The following is a 10379-nucleotide window of genomic DNA, read 5'->3' as shown; positions in this document are numbered from 1 at the left end:
CAGACTCTGTCCTTACCCTCACATCAAACATGTGTCAAGTGTTTACATAAATAATATTATATTTTACTAAAGCAAGATTGCTGGATGCTCTCCCAATTTGTTCAGTGCTAACAGACTTAGGGCAGAAGGCAAAGCAAACAAAAAGAGCGGCTGTAACACCAGCTTCATGAGTGCCCAGGATGGTTTTCAAAGCCAACCACTCTGAAGAATCATGTTGCATTTCCCATCAGGACTCCCTGCTCCCATTACATATCACCCCAATAAGCAGATAAATGAGCTAAAAGCAGCACTTTGAAAAGGGTAGAGGGAGGGGAAGGGAAAAGGAAGAAAGCAGCACACTAATTTTACTGAGTCAGGCAATGTGTGATAGACTTGCTGCGGTAAATGAAAACTGTGCCTCATGCCCCACCATCATCACTGAAGAGGACGCCAGGAAGGCAAGTTCAAAGGTGTTGCTGAACAAAAGCATATATGGGCAATTAAGGGGAGCTTCAAGGTGTTGGGTATCTTTTAAAACCGTGCCATGAAGTAAATGTTGGCAGTTACTCAGAGTGGAGAAAGGAACTGAGATGTCACTGGGATGGCGAAAGCATGTCTCTTATCTGTGATCAAACCTGTCTACCCATATGTTCTTAGTGAAGGCTATTAAATTAAATAGATGCTTAATGGCTTGTTTTGTTGATGTTGTTGTTGTTGTTTTTAAGATAATATGGCTTCCAACATATCCTTCAAGCAATTTGGGACTGATTTGTACCAAGACTATGTCTTGAATATGAAGAATGCTTCCTGGGGTTACATAAGAGCCTTGCTATCATGTCAGGCTAAAGATGCAGTTTTCGTCTTGGTGTTTTCTGTGTCTATTGAATGTTACAGTGATTTTTTGGGGGAGGGACAAAAAGCAGGTGAGTTTTGTGAACAAAAAAAAATTCACCCCAAACTTTCTCGTCTTTCCTTAGCTGCAGAAAAGCAGCTACTTCTCGTTTCAGAATCAAAACAAGTAGGAGTAGCTCATGTGAGAGTGGGGCAGGGTCTGCTTTACATTTTTAGGATTTATGGTTAGCCAGCGTAGACATGGAATAACGCTCACAAGGATTTCAGTGAAGGACCCGTGGTCTGCAAGGGCAGAGCCCTGCACCGCACAGATGCCCCTTCTGTTTCTACTTCCCCCTCTGAACCTTTACCCGCTATTGTACAACGGCACCTTGTTATCGAATCTCCAGCAAATGTTTTGGCAGGGAAGAGGCTTTTCCACTCTGTCACATTTGCATGTGCTGTTGTATCTCAGAGCAGATGATAGGGGCCTGTTTGTGCCCGTTTCCAATAAGTGCCTATATAAACAAATTGTTTTTAAAATCTCCAAGCTTTTCTCTTTGGCATTTGAAATTTGTTCACTTTTCCTCCTGTACATTGTATCGGTTGTTAAGGATGGAAGGAGAAAAAAGGTACTGTCTCAGGGAAGAAGCTACAAATAATGCACCTGAGGAAAGGTGATACAAGGACACAAATGCAAACAAGGGTGATTTTGGAGCCGAGTTCAGCAAGATCGGGACTAGCAATAAGGTTCTGCATGTACTGACTGCTGCTGCCTCCCACCTCTCCTGGCTGCCTACCAGCCTTTCTCCATGCAGGAAAACACTGACTTCTGCGAACTGTGTTGGGGGAAGCAAAACGGAGTTTTGCCTGATCACTCCCATCCCTTGTCAGCTCCCAGCAGAGACCTTCATGTGTGCAGCACTGACCAGCACTACTGCAGACTCCCTGTTGCAGGATCTAACCCACTTCTCTGCTCCTGTTTTGGTGGAGAGATGGGTTGGTGCAGGTATCCCAGCAGGGCTTCCTCCATCAGAGGTACCCTAGTATCAAAGCTGTGTTATTTGCTTGATGCTCTGCCCTGCTCTTGGTTGGACCTATTGCCTGAACAAGGGAGCTAATGCTGAAATTCAGTTATTTCTGCTGCTACCCAGTAACTGAGGAATTGAGCTCTGCAGCACAGCAGAAACATGTTTTTTTCTATAGCACCTTCATAACGACTCACAGAACAGCTAATTCCTCCCAGGTCTTCTACAGAAAGAGGCTCTGCAGCCACAGGAAACCAGATACCTTCCTGCTATTGCAAACCAGTTGTGGGTTGTCTGCTGGTAACGGCTCAATGAAGAGTCCTAGTTTAAGCAGGAAAGTAGTAACTGCACTCAGTCCTCCAGAGTGTCCTGGGGCTGCTGAGCAGCTCTGCAGGCAGGGGAAATTGCACAGGAAGCACTCAACTGAGGCTCAGGAGATGCAGGGGCCTGGATTGCTGCAAGACACTTCACTCTCCTTCTCAGTTTTCCTATTGCTAAGTCTGCAGTAGTGATCTAGACCAGCTTTATATAACAGTTGGCTTTGCAGGTGAAAAGCAGCATCTAAGAGCTAGGTCCAATCTGCTAATTTACCTACATGACTCTCAGTGAACGGGTGGATTGAAGTTACTGTCAGAGAGGAGCAGCCTGCATCTGCTGGGCTTCAGCCTGGGCAGTCTCCTGGACTTGGGAGATGCGTTATGGAAATTCCCATGAATAATCTCCTTGCCCACCCACGCAGTCCCTTCTTATGTTACCCCATGGCCCTGCCTGGAAATAAAACCGTGTTTGCAAACACTGTCATCTTCTTGGAGGTGTGATGGGGTAGTGCCAATCTCCATGCCAATTTTCCTGGTACTGGAAGGAGACGCAGCTTGCCATCGCAGCGTTGTCCTCAGGAGCAGCAGGCAAACTGCAGCATGCCCAAGGGAGGTGCCTTAGTTAAACAGGGAGAAGGCACTGCCGCTTGCTTAGCAGGAAAAGACTACCTTAGCATGCCGTGTTTTTGGGCAAGAGACAGCCTCAGCTCCCTCCGCCAAGGAACAGCCAGCCAGTGAGCTGAAGGAGAAACAGCAGTGACAAGAGCAGCTCAGATAGATAAGCTGGTACCGAGGTCGGGGTGCCGCATGGGCCGGGGGTGCCCGTGGGGCAGGGCTGGGCCTCGCTGCCCCTCGGGAGCGGAGCGGGGCAGCTGGGGCAGCCCCAGCCCTGGGCCGGGCTGAAATGGGGCTGGGGCTGGGCTGGGGGCAGGGGCAGGGAGAGCTGCTGGCGCCCACAGGGCCCTGCCAAACCCTCCCAGCAGCACACGAAAGTGCCTGTTTTGCTGCCCTCCGACAACAAGCTTTCCCACTGTAAAGCCCTCCGTTTTCGACACAGACGAAAAGGTGCCGAAGGCAGAGGGGAGAGGCTGGTACAACTGCACGCTCGGAGGCAGCTCCTCGGGCGACGACCAGCTCTCCAAACTATCCGAACAGAGTGAAGGCGAGCAGGTGGGTGGGCAGCCCACGGGAGTGGGAAGAGCGATATCCCCCGCACTCATCCGGCAAAGGGCCGCGCGTGGCTCGAAGAGCGCGCGGCAAAGCGGGAGGCGTGCAGGGCACGGCTCTGCGCAGCTGCCGCCGGCGGAGCGGGGGCTCTGCAGCGTCCCCACGGCGGTGCCCCCACCAGCACCCCGCAGCCCCCGCAGCCCCTCGGCCTCTGTTGCTCAGCATGTGCCTGCTCCCTCTGACATGCCCTGGTGGCATTTCTAAACCTGCCTGCTAAGTACCGTGTGCTGACAGCGCCCTGGCAGAAGGCAGCAGGCGATATCCCACCTGTGGGACCAAAGCAGGAACCTGCCGTGAACTTCCCTGCTCCAGAGAGACGGACTGGCTGGGACCCAGCAGCCGCTTGTGTGTCTATCAATCACCAGCTTTGTGAGGGCCCCGCACGGGGCAGCTTGTGAAATCCAGCGGACCACCTTAATGATCTCCTGAGATACGCACCAAACACAACCAAAGAGATGGCTGTTATCCACTGCACTGCTTTCGCTGCCTGATTTATATCGCTTCTGTCATATGCGAACCTGCAAGGAGCCATCACTGATCCACTCTCACTCATGAATGAAATCAAAAGGTCCATGGAAGAACCTAGGGAACACCAGCAGAGACAGTAAGCTCATAAAACAGCTCATCCATTAAATGATTATAATCAAGTCATTTCACTCTGTTGCCAACTCATTTTCTTCTTTTTTCCCTCTCGCCTTTTTAATCCTTTGAGCAGTACTAATTGCAGCTGGCGACACTGGTGTGCAAATCGGAGTCCAATCCAAAGGCAGACAGTGCATGCAGAAGGAGCTTAATGCACAGAAGAGAAAGTCCAGAAAAGGAAATGAAGGACTCTCTGTGTGTCTGTAATGAATATGATAGTGACAGAGCTTGCTGGAGCGAATGAAGATTTAAGTGGGTTGCACACTGCACCAGCCATAAAATGTAATGCTTAATCAATTAGGGAAATTTCAGTGATTACACAGCAACAGAACTGGATACTCAGTGACTTTTCAATCAAAGCCAGCAGATGTTTGGGCTCTCATCTCCCGTTTTGGTGCCTACTGTTTTGTTCCCAGGATGTTCCTCCAAACAAGCAGCCTGAGGCCTCTGCCTGCTGGGGACAATAAACATCTTACCTTTGTCCTCAGGAGATTTGGCCATGGCCCCAGGCTGTTCCTCAGAAAGCACTGGGAGCAGGTAAAGGCAAACAGCAGCCAGTCACTGAGGACGGCTGGTTACTGCAACAAAGAACTATGGCTCAGATCATGCCCTCAGGTACACGTTGGAGCCTCTACTTTCTTTCACTTTACTTTTCTTGGGCTTTATAATACATGTGCCATAGATCCTGAGGAAGAAGCAGTGTATGCATGTGTTCCCTGGCCCATATACGGGAGAAGACCAGTGACCACTACCTGCTGGGGTGCACGGGCTGGGGAGGTGGCAGTCCACTCCTGCAGGTGCACACCCTGGGAGGACAGCAGCTATCGCTGACCCCAGAGACAGAGTATAGATGCCCTTGTCTTGTCTAGGGCATACTCGGTGTCTCAAACCTGTAAGAGGGTCTGTGCTTGGCAGGAGCAATCCTGCTAGCATTTAATAATAATCATCGAATTATTATAAGGAATTTATTCCCAGAGGTTCTGCACTTGCTTAGTTGCTGGCTGACTTGTTCAATAGCCCTTAGATATGACAGTTGCTTATTGATTCAGTTCTGCATGGGTACATTCTGTTACATTATCCTTCTGTCTCCTTGCTGCGATGCCAAAATATCCCTGGACTATTCCTAGCTTCTTGATCTTCATCAGCAGCAGCGAATTCCATTTGCAGGAGTTAAACAAGACAAATAAAAATGAATGGAAACTCTCAGGGTGCCAGGACCATGGGGCTGTTGTTTTTAGCAATGTTTCATCACAGTGCCAGAGAGATTGGACACATATTTATTTTGAGTTATTTTAATGCTTCAGCTGGCCTTGAAGAGCAGGTACTGCCACTAGCCTGATGCTAGGAATAACCTTAAGCTGATTTATTTCAAATCATTGAATATATCAAAAACTTACATCAGAGTGCTTCTATTTTACAGGCTTTGACTTCATTTTTTCCTACCCCCTGTCCCTCTTGCTGTCTATATCTACTTGTGACTCAGTTTTCCTTTCTCTCTGTTATTGTCCACCCTCCTAGCCACCCTCCCACTACTGGGACTTTCTCAGAAATGTTGCACTACCAGCACTCACCTTCATTCTTAGAAAAAGGAGCACAAGAACATTTCCTTGGAAGCAAAATGACTTCTGTGAAGAATGACTTTGGACATCAAATAAGATAGAAGAGGGGCAAATCTGTGGACAGAAGGCCAGAAAGCCTTCAGGGCATCTAATCAGTTTAAGGACATTTAGAATATAAATGAGGTTATTTTGGCAAAATGTGTCCTGATGTCAAATATCCAGCTTCCCCAGGACTGATCACTAGGGGCTGCTGAGGAGCTTGAGTGCTTGAAAAAATGAGCTTCTCTTGGGTGAAAAAATTGAGCAATCTTCATAGCTGATGGTAGTAGCAGCCATCTAACAACTCTTGGAGTGACATGAACACCGGCTTTATGCTGTGCTTTATAGGCACAGACTGGAAACAGAAACAGATTTTATGAGAAAACTTACAGAGACAGAAAAAAAAATGGACATAGGTCTCTTGAAGGCCATGACAACAAGCGCAGTTGTTGGCTGGATCTCAGGAGGATGTTCTGTGGCTTTTTGATGTCCATTCTGCCTGCAAAAAACGCAGCTCTCCTCCTGTCCACTGCCAGAAGTGATGGCTTCCCAAAATTTACTGTTGGTGTCAGTAATTCAAGTACTGGGAATTTCAGCCTGGGGTTCCCCGGCTAGGACTGTTTGCAGAGGAACTGGTTAGTGGACATGCAGCAATGCTTCCTGGGACCCTCGGGCGCAGGGTGCTGACTGGTGCACATACAGTGCAGTTGCTTTGCTTTGCTGGTTTTCATATGTCTGCACAGACCATCTCTGCAGCACAAGCACGCTAATCTGGTGCTTCATACTGGAGCTGATCAGTGCTCAGCATGTTCACATGTCCAGATATCCTGGGCAACTATACAAGCTCCCTGCAGTCTGCCAGGGCAACATTTCCAGGTGGAAAAGGACAAGTCTGAGAAATGCAAACATGTGGTGGGCCTTTCCAGATGGGTTTCATAGCATACCACTAATAATTCAGTGCTTTTCACAGAAAAATAAAGGCAGACAAGGCAAATGCTGTAGTTCTTCCAAGCTTTTTTTCCTTTTCTCATTTTTCTTCGGGGATTACAGAGATGGATGCCTAGATTAATTTGTTTTTGCCTTCTAGAGCAAGTGTTTGAGGATATCACTTTTAAAAGGAAACTTCTCCCCTGGGGAAAAAAAGTCAGAATCCTTTTTGCTTTGTTTTTTTGTGTTGATTTTTTTTCCTGTTCCAAGGGCCGTTAGAGACAAGCCTGCATCCAGTTGTGATGGTTCCTGATAGATGCTGACTAGGGCAGGGTTGCAACAGAATATCCCAGGAAAGGCACTCTCCTTCTCTAGCTACTTTGCCTGTATGTATTCGCAAAAACATTACTGAAAGAGACAGCAGCATCCTTAGTGTGCATGGCAGCGGCTGTTTCAGATAGTCTTACTTACAAACTGCTTAATTATAATACAGCACTGCCTAGAATTATGTCTGCTTAGGCCAACATTATGCCTCAGCACACAGCTTGTTTGGCACAGTCAGCGCTGAAAACATCCACATCTAAAAGTGTCAGGGCCAGAGATGGAGCACATGTGGCTATCATCTTCTCTGCTGCCATCTGGGGATTCACCTGACAGAGTTTGTTTTTATATCCCTTGATCAGCTTTGTCAAGCCCATTTCCTCATTGTGATTGAGGAAATGAGCCGAACTGAGAAGGGTAATGTAAGTGAGACCTTGCAGACCTAAACTACGATATGCAGATGGTTCCCTCTTTTTAGTCGGGGAGATGTTGAGTCCTCCAGGGAAGAGACCCCTGGGCTGAGAACCTCTGGCCTGTGACTAGGGCTCTGAAGCACATCTTGTAATGATGATAATAACAGATTCAGCATTTTAAAATGTGGTATTAGCATCACTCCTAACCGCAGACTTAAGCACTTCCATTGTCTGCTTAACTTCTTTGCCCTCAACTTCTGGGTTATAAAAGAAACTGATTCTCAGGCATGTATCTGATCTGTGTTTGATTCCAGCCACTCCAGGATGGAAAATTCAACTACGCCAGACACTCGTCTGCTATAAGTCTGATCCTGCTGGCACCAGAGCGGCTTCGTACCTACCAAAGAGCTGGCCCTGCTGTGACTTCAAAAAGTGGGAAGGCTGAGTCACTGAGCAGCTGCTGGTAGCAAGGAAATAGCTCCTGGCTGCTGACCATCTTCATTGTTGCAGAGTGCAGAGATCGGGTTTCTCTTAAGGTGTTTTTGCTGAATGAAAGATTCGGATTAACCTTGGCCAACCTCTCATTTTCTTGAAATGATGCAATAAATTAGAAAGTGGTAAGGGGCCAATGGCAACATTTGAAATTCCAGTGGCATTTCTAGGAACTGCCTCAAATGTTCCAAGTTCTTTGCAATGACCTGCTGGCCGGCCTGCAGAAGGGAAGTGGGTAGCTACAGAGAAGCATGGTTGTGCCATGGCTGTTCTTCCCAGGGAAACCAACCAAAAAAGCCCACAGCACATCTAAGGTTACTCTGTCAGCTCCCCAAACCTGAAGATGGATTGCCCTGTGGCTAAGACTTTCTGCTAGGATGCAACACTCTCTTTCTAGCCCCTACCCTGATAAAAGGAGCACCAGCAAGGAAGTACCCTTGTAAATATAACTAATAATAGGGCCTGAAGTACTTGCAGAATCCATTTGACTGAGAATTCCCTAGATACTGGTTGGTGCTGCTCTCTGCAAGCAGCACACACCCTGGATGAGCCAGTTCCCTGCGGAGAAGTGGGAGCATCACCTAATGTTCACTCATGAAAGTGCTGTCTGAAGGACACCTGAGCATAAGCTACTTTTCTGCACTAAGGATGAATTCTCCCTTAGCACTGAACACCAGCATCTCTTCATAGCACAAGACAGGCACTGATGACCCCCGCCTCTGCATATGTCTGCACCTTTCAGCAGATGTTCTGGGAGTAAAAATGGTTAATTCTGTTGGATGTGACGGTGGCGATGGCATTCATTGTAAGTGACAGCACAATGCAAACGTGTGTGAAGTCACTTTTTGAATTCTACTGAGGGAGAGCAAGGAAATGGCTCTCCTGAAGTCACCCAAAAAGTCTGGGGCAAAACACAGAACACTCCCTAGTGTCCCCAGTTCACCATTGGTCCATTTTCTCTCTGGTATGGGAGATAATATCACTCTCCTTTACTGCTTCCACCTGCTGAAAGTCCAGCCACTTTGCAGCATCTCTGGTTGGGTATCCCAGGTTGGATAGACCCTAAACAACATCCAGTCCCAAGCACTGTGGCCAGACATTGCACTATGCAGAGTTTGTTGGTAGCTAGGTTCAGGATGGACGCAGTTAGCACAGACTCCCTTCCCCAGCTGGACTTGTCCTCCTGCGGGATTTGTTCCCTCTCTGATCAATATAAGGCTCTAATTCTCAGTGGTGTCGCCCCCAAGAGGAAGTACTGGGGCTGTGCGGCCTGTTCCGTGCCTGCTGCGCAATGGGCTTTTTATTGTGCTTAGCTTCAGTGGTATCACATCAATCTATCTGGAGACTTTTCTTCTCATTACGTTCTCTCTGTTCTGGGACTTGCTTTTCTCCTGGACAATTGCCATTTTCCTGCTGGTGAAGGGTATTAGAGTGGTAGAAAGAGTATGACTGATATTTGGGATCTCAGGGAAAAAGTTAGCAGCCAATAGTGAGTGAGTGCAGCATGGGAATGTGCCATGAATTCACAGCCAGGGAAACAACCTAAAGGCACTGGCTGTATTCAACGGCAGGAAATAAAATACAGCTAGTGAGGAGCGTGTTAATGTTTAGTTAAACACTTGGCATTATCTTGGGGTCTTCTGGGGCTAAAAGAGAGCACTGGGTAACACTATGAATGTAGGTACATCCCTTTGCCATTGTTTCTAGAAGCACCCTGGGACAATTCTCTAAGGCACGATAATCATGAATCTAGAAATGCCATCGTTGGCCAAAGGCTCTGCTCTGCCCCCATCAGACAAGTATAACTTGGCAGAATTTGTTCATTTGAAGAAAGATAAAATTTTCATAATAGGAAAAAAATATTTCAGAAGCAGGTTGATCTTTTTTATTCAAGGGTATCAGATTAAATTTTTATAAAGGGTTGCTTGGCGCCTCAGTTATTGGTTCCTGGAAAGCTACAGGTAATCTTTGGAGGCTGAGGAAGGACTGTATTAGGAGAAAGTGATGTAATCAGGGGAATACAATATGTGTTGTAAATTTATTAATCATACGTGGGTGGACAATTTCATATACCCTACCAAAATTTACTGTACTGAAGTCACTTCCATATTTTATATCATCTAGCAAGTCTATGAACAGTAAATCAGACAATATGTAACATTAATTATCTACATCTATTGCTGTGCAAACTGACATAATGAAGTAACACCTCAGTGACTATTTCCAGAAGTACAGAACAATATCTCCCAACTTCTTGAAGTATTCTGGAATTATCCTGTGCTTGATAAATCTGCCCAAACCATATTTTTGCCCCAAAGCAACATTCTTCCTTGGTTGAAAGCTGCAGTGTGCATTGCTCAATTTATGCTTCAACAGCAAGGATGCATCCAGGTTTCACTGGGGGCTTTCCACTCACCACCATGTACGGTTCGCAGTTTCTTTGTTAGTTCATCTCTTTTTGGCAATGTTTCTCTATGAAATGTCATGAAATTGCTTTAAGACTGTCTCACCTCCTTTGTTCATCCATAACTGGAAAAACAAAGTACATTGTGTTACAGTTCAGTGGCATATGTCTATTTTCAGGAAATGTTTGAAAAAGGTAGA

This window comes from Apteryx mantelli, chromosome 7 (genome assembly GCF_036417845.1).
Source record: "Apteryx mantelli isolate bAptMan1 chromosome 7, bAptMan1.hap1, whole genome shotgun sequence".
Classification (NCBI taxonomy): Eukaryota; Metazoa; Chordata; class Aves; order Apterygiformes; family Apterygidae; genus Apteryx; species Apteryx mantelli.
This window is presented reverse-complemented; position numbering follows the sequence as displayed.